This window comes from Gossypium hirsutum, chromosome A08, assembly GCF_007990345.1.
Source record: "Gossypium hirsutum isolate 1008001.06 chromosome A08, Gossypium_hirsutum_v2.1, whole genome shotgun sequence".
Taxonomy (NCBI): Eukaryota; Viridiplantae; Streptophyta; class Magnoliopsida; order Malvales; family Malvaceae; genus Gossypium; species Gossypium hirsutum.
Window position 1 is genome coordinate 21,730,548 of NC_053431.1, and position 19,741 is coordinate 21,750,288.

Consider the following 19,741-nt stretch of genomic DNA (forward strand, 5'->3'; position numbering starts at 1 on the left):
TGAACTCTTCGATTGATCTTTTATATGGTTTACATCTTCAATTTGTACCCACGAACTCAGTCAACTCACCTCTCCTCTTGACAATTGTAAACGTACTAAAATTCCAAGATCCTGACTTCTTATGTCCTGGTGCTTAAAAAGGAAGGGACCAAACGAAAAAAAGCTTCAATTGAATCATTTAATTATCTGAAATAAGTTGGTGTTTGATAATTTAAAAATTAAGTACCTAAAAATAAATATTTAATTTAAATTATATAATTTGTTTGATATATTATTTAAAGTTAATTACTGAAGATAAATAGATTGTTTGATACATATATTTTTTAAATTATAAAAAAATTATATATTTTATCTTTAATTTTTAAACATTTCACCTTATTCTAAAATTAAACTTTAAAAATTAATTTTTTATATGATAATAAAATAATATTAAATTAATTGAAAATATTCTAAGATAAGTAGCACTTACCTACTTCTTATTTTCTACAATTTTTTAGAAAATAATTCTTTCATATTATTTAAATTTTGGATTATTAAATATGTGTAAAAAATAAAAATGAATTATTATTTTTTTCAATGGTTTATCAAAAGAAAGCCTAAGTTAAAATTTTAAATTAACAATAATTATTAAAAACTTTAAAATATATAAAATATGAAAAACTAAAAGAAAATATTGTATTTATAAAAAACCAAAATCAAATTGAATTAAAACATAATAAAAAGTCATTTTTTATTAAAAGAATATGAAAATATTGAAATTAAATTAAATAAAAAAATTCATTGATTTTTTTAACTAATTATTTGAATTTTCAATATGAAAGCCAATTTTAACTAATTTTTCAATTTGATTTTTTTAAATTTTTTTAACTAATTACATGTGTTATTCTTTTTCTAAATTATATGGCATACTTATTATACATATATATGAATATATTTTATAGTCAATTTAAATATCATCACTCTATCACTAGTCAATTTAAATATCATCACTCTATCACAGAAAAGTATAAAATTAAACATTCTAACCAGACAAAATTTCATGATTCCATCCCAGGAAAAAAATGCAATTATTTCTCCAAATTATTATGTTTTTAATTCTTTAATATTGCATGAATTGTGTAATTGTCTTTGTGGATTTAATTAATGATGACTTGATGACGATTCGACGAAGTTTGATATCTCGAAACCCCGGTTGAACCTTAGGAATAGTTAGGATACAAATGTCATGACACTAGGGTTATGTGTGGTCCCAAGTAAGACCATGTCTGGGACATGGCTTTGGCATCGATATGTAATTTCGTGTAAGACCATAGTTGAGCTATCGGCATCAATATGTGATCCCATGTAAGACGATGTCTGGGACATGGCATTGGCATCGATATGTGATCCCATGTAAGACCATATCCGGGATATGGCATTGGCATCCTACCATGTGTATGAGAGTTCCTGAGTATCCTTTAGTATTCCAAGTGGTTCAGCGGGTAATCCAACGATTATGTCAAAGAGATGACAAGGTGTGATCATATTAAAAGGGTACAGGTACGTATACAAAGCTCATAAACATTGAGATTATGAATCAATGAGACCTCGGAAGAAGTGAATGAATGAATTATGATCATGAGTTTTATTGTAATTAAGTAAATGGCATGACTTAAAATGTACCTATGACACTTGATGACATTGTGATAAATATTATTGTGTTATGTGTATAATAATGCATGGTTAATGTTGTTAATTATTTACACGCAAACTTACTAAGCTTTATGCTTACTCCCCTTTCTTTTCCATTTTCTTATAGTATCGCCAAGCTAGCTCAGGGATCGAAGGATGTCGGAGCTCGATTCACACTATCAAACTAATCTTTTGGGTATAGTGAATTCAAATATTTTGAGTATAGCATGTATAGGGACTTGGTCTTTTTTCTATATGTCATTTTGCTTTAGCCAAATGTGTTGGCTTATAATGTTTTGATGATTCATTTTGTATATGGCCATGAGATATGGCTCATATTAATTATGGGAATGTAATCCTATTCATATATGCATGCATTTCCTAAGTTCACTCATGATGTGGTTAAATTCATTTAGCATAGATGTTTGATGATGGAAATGTGAGTAAATGGCATAACAACAACTAAGGTATGAATGTATGAAATGAAAGTAAAATTGATGTTTCATATTGCATGTGATTTTGTAAACTTGGTCTAAATAAAATATGAAGTCTTAAACAAGTATAAATTAAGAAGAAGTTGATATGCATGAGCCATGCTCATGAATGTATAAGTGCTCATTTATGCCATGTAGGATGTCATTGAGATGTGTAAGTGTGCATGTGTTATTGAGGGTGACAAAAGGCTCGGAAAATAGCCTCAAAGTTGTCCACACAGGTAGGCACACGGGCGTGTGTCTAGACCGTGTGTGACGCATGGTCTGCCCCATGGGCATGTGATCCGGCCGTGTGCCCCCTGCACCCTAGTTAGGTAAAACAGAATTCCCAGTAGTAAACACATGGGCAGAGACACGGCCGTGTGTCTCAGTCGTGTAGAGGACACGGCCTCAAGACATTGGCACGTGCCCTGGCCGTGTGAAGTCTGCACCTGATTTTCGAAATTTAATTCGCCACACGGCCTAAGCACATGGGCGTGTGACTTAGTCGTGTAACCCTATTTAGTTGATGACGTCATAAACAGAGAGTTACACAGGCTAAGGACTGGGTGTCTCCCAAGCCATACGGGCGTGTGTGACCACATGGCCTACCCACACAGGCGTGTAACCCTCCAAAGCTAGAAAATTTTCTAAGTATCGCAAAAGTTCTGAAAGTTTTCAGTTTAGTCCTGAACCACCCCCAATTTATGTTTTGGGTCTCGTGGGCTCATATAAGGGACGATATGTATGTTAATGAATGGTTTTAATTTGGGTGAAATTTTATGGCCTAGTTTTGTATGTTTGTTTATGTTTGAGTCCGGTAACGCCTCGGACCTTGTCCTAGTGTCGAATACGGGTAAGAGGTGTTACAATAGCCACAATTGATGTCATTGGACCATTTTCGACCAGCACCAACCACCATCGTTAACCATCGTCGACCACTGCCAAACCATTGTTAGCCACCTCCATCGGACCACTGGCAGCCTCTGTCGCCAGACCATCATCGGCCTTTTGCTAGTTAATTAGGTCGGGTTTGTGTTATCTCGATCAATCCTACATTAACCACATGAAGATGATAGTCCACAATTTAAATACATATCCTAAAAATAATTAAAATAATAATTACAACCACTTTAATTTGTAATAATCACAACTTTGAAAAAATTAATTTATCATAACATTTACAATTCTCAACCATTCATTCTTCCTTCCAATTATAAATACCAAATATATTTTACAAATAAAAAATCGCAGTTACTATAAAAAAATTCATCACAAAAAAAAAGTTAATATTTTTTCAATTCTTCATTTTGAATTTGTTTATTTTGCATTGTTTATTTTTTTTAGTTGTTATCGCTAAATCACAAAATTATTTCTTCTTAACATACGGCCTCTACAATGCAATCTGTTCAGGTATCTTTAATTTTTTCATAAATCTAATTTTACAACATTTTCAATATTCAATGAAAGGCGAGATTAAAAAACATAATCTGAAATACATGATGCATTTGTAGAGTTATTGAGCTGTACAAATTATACAAGTTGAATAGAAAATATCAGAGAAATTATTTAAGAAAATTGAGATCCACATGAAAAGCTATGCTCATCAACAAAGTGGATTATATTATAAAATAGAGACAAATATAGAATGAACAAAAGAGAATAATAGAAAAAAGGGATTATTCAACTTTCATTTTTGGATATTTAAAAAATTTATACGTGTCTTCTATTTATAGGGTCTCAACCACCATAAGTTACAAAACTCTAATAAATATAATTAAGGTACCTTATAAATATTTAAAAGTTACAAGATTTATAAGAAAATGAAATCTTAGGGAGTTATGGGAGTTATATGGACATTCATTTTACAACACTCTCCCTTGGATGTCCATCAATGAAAAATGTGCTTTGTTAAAACATTATTTGGAAAAACCACATGGGATAAAAATATAATAAAGGAAAAAAATACACAATCAATGGGACACAACCTTATAAACATTATTTGTTACAAGTTGTCTCGTTAAAAACCTTTAACATGAAACTCAATGGGACAAAACCTTGGTTAAAGGAAAAGAGTATGTGTTTTAGACTCCCCCTAATAGCAACAACACATAACATCTTTGAGTTGACGCATTTCAATTTTGTGTAGTAGTCTTTCAAATGTTGAAGTTAGCAATGCCTTGGTAAAAAGATCTTCTAAATTAGCACTAGAACAAATTTGTTGAACTTTTATATCACATTTCTTCTCAACATCATGAGTGAAGAATAACTTTGGTGAAATATGTTTTGTTTTATTACCTTTGATGTAACCACCCATTTAATTAAGCTATACATGTTGCATTATCATCATATAAGATAGTTGACAGCTTTTCCTGTAAAGGTGTAACACCCTATACCCAACTCAATAAATGGGTCCGGATATAATTTGTCACAATAGCGACAAAATAAACTATAAACAATTTACAACTAAGCTAAAAAACTAATATGACTAAAACTGCCAAATATGCTTTTATTAATCACACTTAACTTAGTTAGTTGAAATGCTAATCGAAAACACAATTATCAATTTCTCGATCAAAAGTCTTAACAAGTGGGCTTATGAAAAATTAACAATAACAGTTCTAATATTTTTAATTAATTTCTTTTTGTTATAAATAAAAAAACTACAGTCCATATTTAGTTGCAAAAAGAAAATTTTGACCTTGAGTTTTAACTTCTAGGTCGCCCCACTATATGCGAGTTATAGTTAAGAACATAAATTCGCCTAAGCTTGATCGAATTTTGACTTGATCCATCTTTAACTCCTCATATAAACCATTATACCTAGAAAACATAACAAAACTAAGTAAGCTCAAATGAACTTAGTAAGTTTCTAATATTTCATATCGTTCATGAAACTATAAGTTAGAACTTCATGGGTTTGATCTCCTGTCTGACATCATTTTCACAAATATAGTTTACACATATTCCTAGTGTACTTTTATCCTCACTTGCATTAATAAACTTGAAAATTCATACACTTTCAGCATTACTACAATCCTCCATTTCAGTCGCTCAAGCTATATGCTACAATGCGGAATGATTTCACTTACCCATTTGCTTTGGTTTCTTACAAAATGAATCACTACCTCTTTTGCTTGCAAAACATGCGCATATTACCCTAACAAGTATTATCATTATGGACTAATGTATGATGGATTGATTTCAGAAAACTCATGCATGGAGATTCATATATGCAGAAACATAACAAAACTAAGCTCAAATGAACTTAACGAGTTTCTAATATTTCATACCATTCAAGAAACTATAAGTTAGAACTTCATGGGTTTGATCTCTTGTCTCACATTATTTGCACAAACATAGTTTGCACATTTTCCTGGCGTACTTTTATCCTCCCTTTCATTGGCTCAACTTGGAAATTCGTACATGATGGTCGTGAAGCTAACTAAAAATTTGACTAAGGCAAGCGCACCTATCGAACAGTAGTATACTTATGGTGAGACTGAAAATATCGTATCCACGAGGACTAAAAGTACTAGTAATTACTATCTTTTTATTATCTAGCCTAACAATTAAGAAAATTTTTAATCTAAAACTAATTATCTAGTTAACTAAGATTGCGATAGAGATTAAAGTTGGAAAATACTTTTGGAAAACCAATGGAGAAGACAATACCCAAGGAAGAATTCACCTAGACTTCACTTATTACCTCTGAATTAGACAATTTATTCACTTGACTTAATCCATAGGAATCCCTGATTTATGTTAATATCTCTCTCGAGAATAAAAACAACTGACTCTAGGTTGATTAATCAAAATTTCTTTCTAATTAAAACCCCTATTGTCGCGTTAACTTGATCTATGGATTCCCTTATTAGATTTGACTCTAATCCGGCAGATTTATGTTGTCCTATCTCTAGGATTGCATGCAACTCCGCTTAATTATGAATGATCTACTCTTAAACAGGGACTTTTGCTCCACTGAATAAGCACATCAAAAACCTGAATTAATATCCTGGAATATTAAAGCAAGGGTTACATCTCATAATTAAGAAGAAGAACAAGTATTTATCATATAATTCAAAGAGTAATAAGATTCGTCTTAAGTTTCATCTCCCTTAGGTATTTAGGGAGTTTAGTTCATAATAATGGAAAACATATCAAATATTGGAAAACAACAAAACATAAAGAAACCCATAGAACTTCTAGAAAATTGGATGAAAATCTTCAGTCTTGATGTAGATCCTCCTTCTGAGCTGATCCCGATGGCTGTTCTTGAGTATTTTATGCCTTTTATTCTCCGTGTCCCCCTTGATCCTCTTCTAGGGTGTTTACATAGACCTTGGAATGCCTAAAATAGCCTAAACTTGGCCTTTTCCGAATAGAATTAGACTTTGGCTCGACAGGGACACTGCCGTCTGCCACGCCCGTGTGAAGGTGTTCAGGCCGTGTGTGATTCTGAGTTGGTTTTTAGTCGACATGACCATGACACATGGGCGTGTGGTCTGCCCGTGTGTATTACACAAGCGTGTGGATTACCCCTGTGGAAGTGCCTAGGCCATGTGAAACACTAGATTAGGCCCATTTTGTTTATTTTTGGCTCGTTTCTTGCTCTTTTCGCCTTCCTATGCTCGCCTAAGTATAAAACATGAATTTAAAGGATTAGGATCATCGAATTCAATGAAACCAAGGAAAAATCATTCATAAATATGCCAAGCATGGGGTAAAAATATGTATATATTATGGTTTATCAAATATCCCCACAGTTAAGCATCTGCTTGTCCTTAAGCAAAATTCTCAACTCACAATTAAAATAAATCCTTCTCAACTTATAATTCTCATTAATAATGTTTCGAAGTAATCCCTAAGTAATCATACATTGAGAGTTTAACTAAAAGAACATTAACATTTCAAACAATCCAAGTTGAGCACTTTAATCATAAAATCATAGATATCCCCCTTTATCTAAGTAATCACCTCTAATTCCAAATGGACAGGAGTTGACATCCTCACTAAAGATTCACTCAAATCACTCGAAGTGTTTAAGGCTCAATAATTAAGCACTCAATAGTCAAACATGAAAAGTTATTACCATAGGCTTGCATGAAAAACAAATCTCCACCACTATAAATAAGATGATACATAAATCAAAAGGTCTTAACAGGGTTGTAATGGGGCTTGGGTTAAAGGTGTGGATAAAAGCTGAAAAAGAGGGTTAGAATTGAGATTAATTTAATAAATTACCAAACTTAGAACAATAAAGCTAATCACTGAATTACAAACAAGTGCCAGAATTAACATTATCCAAAACTAATGAAGTGAGCTTTTCTCTCAATATAATGATTTTAACTTATACAAGCTCTTTAGAACAATATGTAATTGAATGAATATAAATATACATTTTTTTAAAGAATAAGAACAAGTACAATAATGGAAAGTACATAATAAGAAATAATTCAGCAACTGGAATGAACGAACATTAGTTAGGCAACTAATCAAATCAAATCTCGATAAAAAGGAGTCGATGAAAAGGGAGAAATTCTTAATGAATCAAAAAGGGTTAAGTTGTGGATTAGCACTAAGGAGGAAAATCAAGAAACAATGGTTAAGGCTCAAAGAGGTTCACTAAGGGTCAATTATGTGGGTAGACTTTTTATGAGGTAGGTGGGTTAAAACCTAAGTGCCTTAATCATCTCAGTATATCAAATCAATGGTGTGGTCTCGACATGTATAATTGAAGCAAGTTTTAGAAAAACAAATCAGTATTGACACACTCATAAGCAACAATAAAAGTGAGCAAGAAAGGATATATGCTCCAAAAGGCTCAAGATCTCACAAAAAATTATGGCTTTTGATGTCAATCCTGTGAATTCAGAACTTCAAGATAATACCTCGATTCAGGGAAGCAACCTAGCAATTTTAATTCTCAAAAGTCCACTTATCATGCTTGATTCTCTAATGTCTTAAGGTTAACCAATCAGTGTACAATTACCTATGATTTAATTCAAAACATATCAAAAATTATAAATTAATCAGAATTTACTCTAACTGCATCACAGTCGCTAAAAACTTCATATCTCGAGTTACGAAATTCAAAATCCAATTCTGTAAATTTTCCTTCAAACTAGACTCATATATATACTTAATAATTTTTTTCTAGAATTTTTGGTCGGGCCAATTAGTATAGATTATTAGTTAAAGTATCCCCTGTTTCAAGGTTCAGCTACTATGAACCCTGTGTATTTCGAATCAGATATCTCCCTGTACAGAGTTTCAATGACTATGCTGTTTGTTTCTCATAAAACTAGACTCAATAAGGATTTCATACATGTAATTTAAAAATCCTAATTGTTTTTGTACAATTTATGGTGAATTTTTAAAGTTAGAATAGGGGATTCAGAGATTGCTCTGACCCTGTTCCACCAAAACTTAAATATCTCATAAAATATAACTCATTTACCTATTTCATTTCTTTCATATGAAAATAGACTCATCAAGCTTCAATTCCATAACTTATTCATCATTTACTGATTTTTCAAATTCACGTCACTGCTGCTGTCTGATTCTGTTTTGTGGCAAATTTTACCCTTCCAAGGATTTTCATGGTTTAGTTAAGACATAAAGCATACATGTTATCATATATAAACTTGATTAGCCATTCCAATAGCTAATCATTCTCATATATTTCCATTACATCCATGGCCATATCGTAAGATTATACACACAAAATGATTGGAATGCTATACATGCAATATTTCCAAAAATTTCAAGTCATTATACTGCGATTGTCCAGTGATAGTGTGAGCATGCCTCCGACCGTCCCGATCTCCAAATTTACTTGTCAAAACTACAAAGAATGAAAAGGAGGGAGTAAGCATAGATGCTTAGTAAGTCCACATGCAAATAACAAATAACTTAACAAAGCAATTATACCAACCAATATTAGCATAATATCACCAAAACATGTATCACATTTCTGTTCATCATTCATCATCTTACCATATTATTGTTGCCGTATCAAGTCTCAACCCGAGGGTTAAGTACATACCTGTCCAAAGTGCCCATTCCACAACACTTACCAATACGTCACTTGCATCTTGAGTATTCTTCCATTTCACTAGAATTTTACCTGTTGAACACATCGTAATATAACTCGGATACATGGAAAGTTTGCACATAAGTGCCACATATGTAGCCAAGCTACCATGTAACCCGCCCATAAGCTAACTCAGACTCAACTCAACAAGTTTGGATGCCTAGTTACATTTCACGAACTCAGACTCAACTCAACGACTTTGGACGTTAGCATCCATAAGTGAACTCGGACTCAACTCAACGAGTTCGGATGTTCGCATCCATATGTGAACTCAGACTCAACTCAACGAGTCCGGATGTTTGCATCCATAAGTGAACTCGGGCTCAACTCAACGAGTTCGGATGTCCAAATATCCGAATCTATTCCTAAGGTTCAACGGGACTTTCTTCATTCGTACTCCTTTACCATTCTCCTTGGAATACCAATGACGATACTTCGATAGTCTTTCACATTTTTCACATAATTCATAAAATTTTTGCATGTTGTCCAACAATGACCACAAAGCATAGAATTTCATGATAACAATCATAATATCACATAAATAGCATTAAATGATTTAAAATAATGGTTATATTACAATATTTACATATGAACTTACCTCGATACAAAATGAGAATAATCGAGCCTATTCCTGACAAACTTTATTTTTCCCTCGATCTCGACTCGAATCTCTTTTCTCTTGATCTATAATACCAAATTAATTTATTTAATACACACATTCATCAAAACAGCCCCTAGTACGAACTTTGGCAAAATTACCATTTTGCCCCTAAATTTTCACATATTTATACTTTTTCCCCAAGGCTCGTAAATTAAACCTCATCCTATTTTCTTATGTTTTATGACATGCTAATAATTTTTCCCTTCTATAGCAACATCAAATTCACACTCTAACATGTACTTATGAATATTAGGTATTTTTACCGATTATGTCATTTTACTCGTTTTTACGAAAAATCACTTAGAAAAAGTTGTTTAACACAATCTCAAACTTCATATTCTACCATAAAACATCAAAATTCATACATATCATCCATGGGTAAAATTTTAAATATAAACCCTAGCTCAAAATATTGGTAGAAATAGGTAAACCGAGCTACGAGGATTTCAAAAATGTAAAGAACATTAAAAACGGGCATAGAAATCACTTACAATCAACACTTAAAAGTGTTGAAACCCTAGATATGGTGGAGAGAAAAATTCAGCAGCAACTTATGGAGAAGATGATCATTTTTGTGTTATTTTTCCCATTTTATTTCATTTAATATCCAAATGACCAAAATGCCCTTCCTTACTAAACTTTCAAAAATTTCATCCATGTCCAATTTTTGTCCATAAACTTAGAAATTGGTCAAATTGCTATTTAAGACCTCCTAATTAATATTTCAAAGCAATTTCATACTAGAAACTTCTAGAATGCAAGTTTTGCAACTTATTCAATTTAGTCCCTAACTTAAAATTAAGCATTTTATGCATAAAATTTCGTCATGAAATTTTCAAACAATCATGCAATCATATCATAGACCTCAAAATAATCATAAATAATTATTTCTATCTCAGATTTTGTGGTCCTGAAACCACTATTTCGATTAGGCCCTAATTCGGGTTATCACAATAACAATATAAACATAATATCAGAAGAGAGCGAGATAAATGAAACTGCCCTGAATTTTTGGATGAAATCCTTGGAATAGTGAAAGTGAGAATTGTAGATGAGGCCAATAGAAGGAATGATTTTGAGTTACTAATAAGAAAATAAACACAACTGTGGAAGAGAATCAAGGGAGTACTCGATAATAACTATAAAGATAAATATAGTTTAAAATTTAAGACATAAGTCTTCAAAAATAAATAAAAGGAAAATTAAAATTAAAATTAAAATTAATAATAATAAAATAAATAGACTCAAAGGTCCTCATCATCGGATGCCTCGTGGGTCGATGGTGCCGAAGGAGAGATGTGGAGGTGGTGGCAAATCTGTCGAAGAGTTGCATCGATGCTGTCAAACTACACAAAGCACTACTACTCAAAGCGAGTGAATCACTTAGATATATCTGTCAAAGTGGCATCAGAAGGTCGGTGACTCGGTGGTGGTAGTGGTAGTGGGTGTAGGTCCTCGTGAGGGGGAGGGACATCATCAGTAATGTCCTCTGGCTCATCCTGGTCATCAGACTGAACGAGTCTATACTGAGGGGGTCGAATCCACGGTGTCGCTCTATCATCCTCATGTGGATCATCCTAGATATTCCTTGAGGAGACATTTGGCTACTAGTGTGAGTGTACTGACATCTCTGGATTGTCTAAGAGGTCGAAGTGTCGAGCGAGGCGAGTCACGTAGGGGCCAAAGTAAATAGGGCCCCTCCTATGGCAGTTTGTCTGGTGGCAAAAAGTGAGGGCGATAAAATATGCCAAATCAAATACATGACCAGTCACCATGCTCCATAAGAAGTAAGCATCAGTGGTGCTAATGACGCCAGTGCTCTCTCTCCTCCTAGCTAAGGTACGAGCCAAAATAGCATGGATGTAGCGTAGTGCTGAAGGAAGAGAAGTCGCCTTTGAGCGACTTGCGTCATAGGGAACAATACTCGCCGTAAGGTCAGTCCAACAGCAGGAGGGCGAGTAGTGTATATGACGGTGAAGATGTAAAAAATTCTCGGAAGCCATAAACTCCTCTGTGTAAGGGCCCAAAGCAACTCCAAACTCTGGTACACTCATGTGTCGTACGAGTCCTGCCAGTCTAAAAATAATAGTACTGGCCTCGTCATGGGTATTCATCACATGCTGTAGATGGAAAGTAGTGCAAAACTCTAAGGTAAGCTCCGAATAGGTGGGCTCGATAATTGAAAAGAACCGATCCCACGGGGCAGTGGCGAGATGGAATCGAACAAGGTGGGCAAGTTAAACCTACTCTAGAGCGGCCCAATCAATAAAATAGCCCACACCTAGTGGTCGCACGCGCAAAAGCTAAAACAAGTCGTCCTATGGGCTGGAGGAGAGTCGAAGCAGTGGGTGACGAGCTTCAGTTGAGGCACTCGACGGGGTTGCACAGGACCCTTCCGCTTTTTTGAAGAGGGGATGGCAATCTTCTTGCCTCGTATGTTTGTCATGGTGTTTCTGAAAATAACAGAAGTCAAATAGCACCAAGTATTTAACCACAAGACAAAGGAAAAAAATAGAATCTAAGTAAAAATAAAACTATAATCCTAAAAGGTGTATACCCTAACACTAATGAAAGTAAAGACTAGAATAATAGGGACATAGCAATAGCAGTAAGGAATAAGACAACACCTAACTAAACAGATGGATGCAAATATAGGAGAATATAAGTACTAATAATAATTAAATAGGCTAAAGCAAAACTTGAAAAAGCCAGAAAACAAAAACAAAGTAGTAATAATAAAAATATAGATCATAATAATCCTAAATAGTAACAGTAATAATAATGAAGACTATCAAAAACTAAATAATTAATGAAAAATATACTAAACTCAAAATGAAATAACAATTAAGAAATAAGAAATAAGAAAGAAATAAAGAAATAAATGAGTAAATAAGTAAAATGGGATAAAATAGAGGTGAGGGTGAAAGAGGAAACCATGGTCAATGGTCAGAGGTGCGGACGGCAGTGGACGAAGCTAGTGTGCGCGTGTGATAAAGGTGGAAGTTCAGGAGTAGAGGAAGAAGATTAAAGGGGAAAAGAAAAAAGGATGGGGGAAGAAATAAAGAGAAAGGAAAGGGAAGGGGGGAAGGGGGTCAGCCGCCGGGGGAGGCAGCTACTGGTGTGGTTGGCGTTGGGGGCACATGTGTAGGGGGTTTGATGGCTGCGACAGCTAATGGGAGGCTTTGAGGAAGAAGACAAAAGTGAAGGAAATGTTAGGGTTTGGGGGTTAAAAAGGGGACACGGTCGTGTGAGGCCCGTGTTGGGCCACACGGCTGTGTCACATACTCGTGTGGCTCAAGTTTAGCCCGTGTTTGTCGTGAAAATTGAATGCCCAATCGTCACACAGCCTGGGGACATGCCCGTATGTCTAGTCCGTATGGTTCATACGGCCGTGTTCTTCGTTGTTCGCTTCTCCCACGCCCATGTGGTTTCCCACATGCCCGTGTGTTCAAACACATGGTCGTGTGCCTTGCCCGTGTACCTGTCTGACTTGTTAAAAATTTAAAAATTTTGCTCCAGTTTTCACATAGCCTAGGACACCCCTTGTGTCCAGGTTGTGTGGATCGAATTTATGGCTGTGTAGCTCGATACTTGGGGATTTTTAGCCCTATTTCCACATGGCCAAGGACACGCCCGTGTGTCCAAGCCGTGTGGGCCACTATACCTGCGAAAAAAATAGCTAAAATAAACTAGTTAGTGGTGTTAATGCTTGGGTTGTCTCCCAAGAAGCGCTTATTTAGAGTCTAATCTCGACTTACTTCAATTTCATGTGGTCACAGTGGATTGAGGAGTTGAAACTCCTCACTTTTGCTATTAATTTTATTAAAATAGGGTCTAAGTCGAGTATTATTTACCTTGAAAGTTTCGAATTCAGTATGTGTTACCTCGACTGTACCATGTGGGAAAGTATTCAATACCATGAAGGGAATCGCTCCATTTGTATTGTGCTCTGAAGTGGCAATTCGAGGTTCCTTTTCATCTAAAAATACCTTATCCCCGACCTTAAATTACTTTGTTTCATCCCTACGCTCATCATGGCATTGCTTTGTGTGACAGCCCTAAATTAACCCTAGTCGGAAAGTGATTTCGGGACCGCTAAACCGAGTCACCGAAGTATTTGAATATGATATTTATTGTCTAAAATATGTGAATATGAATGTGTGAAAGTTTTAAGCTTCGATTTAGTCGATTGCATGTGAATTTAGTTGATAGGACTTATGTGTGACACTTTTGAAATGTGATAGGTTAATCTATAAGGATCTATTAATGCATGTTGTAAAAATGATGGGTTTGCATGTCAAATTTCCATTTATGATAAGTAGTGGCCGGCCATGGTATGGGCTATTATTGATAATATGTATTTTTCTATTAACATTTTTAGTTTACAAAATAAAATAATGAATTAAGAATAATAAAACATGAGGTGAGTGGGAGGAGAAACCAAAGTTGTTTCATCCTTGCTCCTCCATTGCCGTGACTTGAGGGAGGAAGAAGAAAAGAATTCTCTTGTTTCATGCTCGGCTTGGTTGATGTTTAGGAAGAGGTAAGTACTTTGAAATTCTTAAAAAATTTATGCATAAATAAGGTGATTAGTTCAAGTTCTATTCATTCCATGGATTAAGTTTTGGTTGTTTGGAGGTTTGATATTCGGCCAAGTAGTTGAAGCTCTTAGTACATATATTTCTTTTCTTTTCCTTGAAGGTTGAAATTGGTTTGTTCATAGGGAGGTGCCGAATGTGGCCATTGAAGGGTCTTAATGAACAATATGTGTGGCTTGGGTTTATAACATTCGGTTAAGGAATTTTGTGTGCTAGCAAGTTTGGTTTAATATATAGATGTAAATCACCTTGTAATTGATAATTTGAAGAGTAGGAAATGGCAAATTAAAATGATGTTGGGTAAATTTTTAGTTTAGTTGTGCTTAAGCATTCGGCATTAATGTTGATATTGGTTATTAATATGAACAAGATAGAAAATCGGTTATAGATGTGATTGAGTAATTCGGTCATTGATGGGCATTATTGTAACCTAATTGAATTTTTGCTACTTTTAATTTCGAGATGGAATTTGTATATATAAGTTAAGTTGAGCGGTTAGGGCCGAATGAGGTATATAAGATATGAAAGCATGCTAGAATTAAACATTAGTGAATATGTGTGATTGTACTAAATTCTTTACTTGAATTCGGTTAGGTATTGTCATGGTATGAGCTCATTAAGGATACTACCTTATAAGGGAATATAGCTTTAGTTAACTTTATGTGTTATGCGTGTGTTAACAAAATTAATGATTTGGATGTTATTATAGGTATTTATGCTAAAGACTTTTGCGGCTATGTTTTGTACCCGTGTGATGACTCTAATGTCTAATATATATATAAGGGTTAAGTACCTTGAATTTCTCTTTGATGTTCAAAATGATTAAATCAATTTATTTGTTAAATTAAGCTCAAGAGCAAAGGGGAACTAAATCTGATAAAGGAAAGGAAAAAGTAATCGAATAGCCGCTGAAGTCGTTCGACAACATCCGAGGTAAGTCTTTGAGTAATGGAACTTAGTTTATGATTTGATTAAGCCATGACATATAATCATAACAAATAAACGACGATGTAATGATTCTACTTAAATTATATATCGAGGAAATTAGTTTATACTATGACTAGTAGCCGAATGTGTAAAGAGATCATGTTATGAAGCAAATCAAAATCATGCTCTTTGTATGTGGCTATTGAGCCGAAAATGGTAATGGTTGATAAGTGTCTTGTGTTTGAGTTCTAGTAACGAAAAATGAAAAATAGATGTGTTATGATTTATTGAGATATGTGCATGATTATTCGGATGATATCCGGGCTAAGACCCGAAGGCATTTTGTGCTAGTGACTATATCCGGGCTAAGTCCCGAAGGCATTTGTGCTAGTGACTATATTCGGGCTAAGTCCCGAAGGCATTTGTGCTAGTGACTATATCCGGGCTAAGACCCGAAGGCATTTGTGCGAGTTGCTATATCCGGCTAAATCCCGAAGGTACTTGGGTTTGGAAATGAGTGATCTTGCTGTAATAATTTCAATTAATACGCTCATAAAATCCAAACAATAAGGTATGTTTCGTATATGCATCAGAAAAGTTGATTCCTTTTTAAATAGTATTCGTTCAATTGATTAACAAGCTTCCGGACTTTAGTTAGGTTTGATCCTGAGTGTATGAAAATAATAGCTGAAGCGTGAAGTAAACATGATTTTGGGAATATGCGTATACGCAATCATTCATTTAGTCATACAAACGCTATACTTTAGTTGTGAATAATTTCATTACTTAAAACTTACTAAGCATCCAAATGCTTATTTTGTTGCTTTAATTCTCTGTTTTATAGATTTTGTTCATCAGCTATCGGACTCGGGAATGTCAAAGTCGAAGTCGTCCACACTATCTAAGCCCTTTTGGTACTCCTTTAGTTGAATTTTGATAATGGCATGTATAGGGCTGACTCTTGTTGTTATTTAAGTATCTTTTGGTAACGTATATTCGTATAGCCATGCGAAAATGGCTCGTATATTTTGAGTATAACATTATGGTCATTTTGTATATATATGGTCTTATGACATGGTTATTAAGTGGTGTGGAAATGCTTGGTAATGATTAGCCATTGGAATGGCCGATCATGGTCCTATTGGTGCTACGTACGTCATGGCTAATCGTGATTATACTTGAAAATAATGTATGTCAATTTACTAATTGATTCTTTGAAAATTATGAAATAGGTAAATTTTACCTTAAATATATGCTGATAGCAGTAGTGATGTAAATTTGAAAAATCACTAAAAATAGTAGGAATGGAATTAAATAGTGAATAAATTATATAATCGAATCTTGATGAGTCTATTTTCATATGAAAGAAACAAAAAAACCATATAAGCCGTATTTTATGAGATGTTTAAGTTTTCGTGAAACAGGGCCAGAGCGTTTTCTGGATCCCCTATTCCGATTTTAGAAATTCACCATAAATTAACCAGAGATAATTAGAAGTCATTCCTTATATTTAAAGATTCCTTTTTGAGTCTAGTTTCATTAGAAACAAACGGCATAAGTATTGAAGCTCTGTACAGGGAGATATCTAAGTCGTAATGCATGAAGGTTAGAGTAGTCGAACCCTGAAACAGGGGAGGCTTTAACTAATAAACTGTACTAATTGGCCCAACCAAAAATTCTAGAAAACAATTTGTAGATGGAAATATAAGTCTAGTTTCAGGAAAAATTTACGGAATCTGTTTTTGAGTTTTGGAACTCGAGATATGATTTTTAAAGTAACTGTGATCCAGTTAGCCAACTTATCTGGAAATTTTAAAATGAACTGTGTAAGTAAATGAATTAAGTCCGTTAACACCTCGTGTTCGACTCCGGCAACGGTCTCGGGTACGGTGCGTTACAATTTGACTCCTTGCATATTTTTGGTTTCTTCTAGACATGTGTCCGCCATTCATCTAGTTCATCAATTTTTAGTCTCCGTTCTTCGTGAGTTGCTCCGTTTTTGTGGCATGGATTAGAATGAGGCTCCATCATGTTCTTCCAAGGGGACTCCTGCAAAGAAGTTTGAGTTGCAACATTACTCAAATTAACAGAACTTAAACAATCATCTCGATTACTAGATATTTTAGCAGAATCACGAGCTTGAAATTTAATCGTATCATCTCCTACACGAAGTATCAATTCACCTGTGCCAACGTTAATGATAGTTCTAGCAGTTGATAAAAAGGGCCTTCCTAAAATTAAAGGTACGTCATTATCCTCTTCCATGTCTAGAACAACAAAATCAATTTGGAATATAAATTTATCAATTTTGATTAGCACCTCTTCAATGATACCCCTAGGAAATCTAATTATTTTATCTGTCAGTTGAATGCTCATCCTAGTTTATTTTGGTTTCCCAAGACATAGTTGTTTAAACATTTTATAGGGCATGACATTAATGCTCGCCCTTAAATCAGCCAACTCATTATTAATATTTAAACTACCAATTAAGTAAGGAATCGTAAAACTCCCTGGATCTTTCAACTTGTTGGATATCTTATTCTGTAGAATAGCTGAGTAAATTGCATTTAATTCCACATGCTACGCATCATCTAACTTTCGTTTATTAGCCAAGAGCTCCTTTAAAAATTTCATTGCGTTTGGCATCTGCGAAAGAGCTTTAATAAATGGTAAGTTAATATGTAATTTTTTTAATAATTTAAGGATTTATCGAATTGTTCATCTGTGTGGTTTTTCCTTGTCGCATTGGGGTATGGCACACGAGGTTTATACTCGTTGCTTACGAGTTTCTATTTATCATTGCTTACATCAACCTTACCTTTATCTTCCACATTGTCTTGCCTTGATTTCGGTTCAGCTTCAACAAACCCTTTTTCATCTCGAACAGTAATCGCATGAAGCTGTTCTTTTGGGTTAGTTTCGGTGTTACCTGGAAAGTTACCTTGTGGTCGTTTAGAAATCAACTTAGCAAGCTGTCCTATTTGAGTTTCGAGCCCTTGAATTGACGCTTGCTGATTCTTAAGTGCTGTTTCGGTATTCTAAAAATGAGTTTCTGACACTGAGATGAATTTTGTGAGCGTCTCTTCGAGGTTTGGTTTCTTCTCTTATTGGTAAGTTGGTTGTTGAAAACCTGGAGGATGTTGTGGCCTTTGATTTCCTTGACCACCCTACGAGAAATTGGGATGGTTCCTCTAACCTGCATTATAAGTGTTACTATATGCATTATTTTGAGGTCTAGAATTATTACCCATATAGTGGACTTGTTCCTCATCAGTGCCAGGGTTAACGGATGGATAATCTGTGTTGTGCACTCCTCCTCCATTTCAATCACACCTCAACACTGGATGTACCTGAGTAGAACCATACAAACCATAAATTTTTTTTATTTAAAAGTTCTACCTGGTTAGATAGCATAGTAACCGCGTCGAGGTTGAAAACACCAGCCGCTTTTGTCGGCTTCTTTCTCATGACTTGCCACTGATAGTTATTTAATGACATCTCTTCAATAAATTCGTAAGCTTCTTCAGGTATTTTGTTGTTTAAAGTTCCACCGGCAGCTGCATCTATAAGCTACCTTGTTAAGGGGTTCACACTATTGTAAAAAGTCTGAACCTGGAGCCATTGAAGTAACACATGGTGAGCGCACCTTCTCAATAAGTTCTTGTATCTCTCCCATGCATCATAAAGAGTTTCTAGATCCATCTACACAAAAGAATAGATATCATTCCTCAATTTAGCCGTTTTATCCGGCAAAAAATATTTAAGTAAAAATTTTTCAGTCATTTGTTCCCAAGTGGTGATTGACCCTCGTAGTAACAAGTTCAACCACTGTTTAGCCTTATTCCTTAATGAGAAAGGAAATAACCGAAGGAAAATGGCATCGTCAGAAACACCATTAATCTTAAAAGTGTCGCAGAATTCCAGAAAATTTGCTAAATGAGTGCTTGGATCCTCGTCCTACAAACCATCAAACTGAAAAACTGTTGTATCGTTTGAATTGTGTTAGGTTTCAGTTCAAAATTATTTGCAGCAATAGTAGGTCTAACTATACTCAATTCCGTTCCTACTAAAATAGGTTTAGCATAATTATACATAGTACGAGGAGCGGGATTCTGATCTACTAAATTTGTAGCAACCACAGGAGGTAGCGGATTATTCTGATTTTCAGCCATGTCCTCAGTATTAGTGTGAATATCGCCCTGTCGCTCTTCCTCTATATATTGTAGGCTTTGTCATATTTCTCTTCGATTTCTGCAAGATGTGCTCTCGATCTCACTATCAAAAAGCAAAGGTCCTGACGGGTTTCTTCTAGTCA

At 34.6% G+C, this 19,741-nt stretch overlaps 1 non-coding gene across 1 annotated transcript; it reads left to right on the forward strand.

The window, feature by feature from the left end:
• Positions 1 to 19,054: 19,054 nt before the first annotated feature.
• Positions 19,055 to 19,161, forward strand: LOC121205118 (small nucleolar RNA R71). The gene has a single exon (XR_005900201.1). It is a non-coding gene; the product is annotated as a small nucleolar RNA R71 (small nucleolar RNA).
• Positions 19,162 to 19,741: the final 580 nt, after the last annotated feature.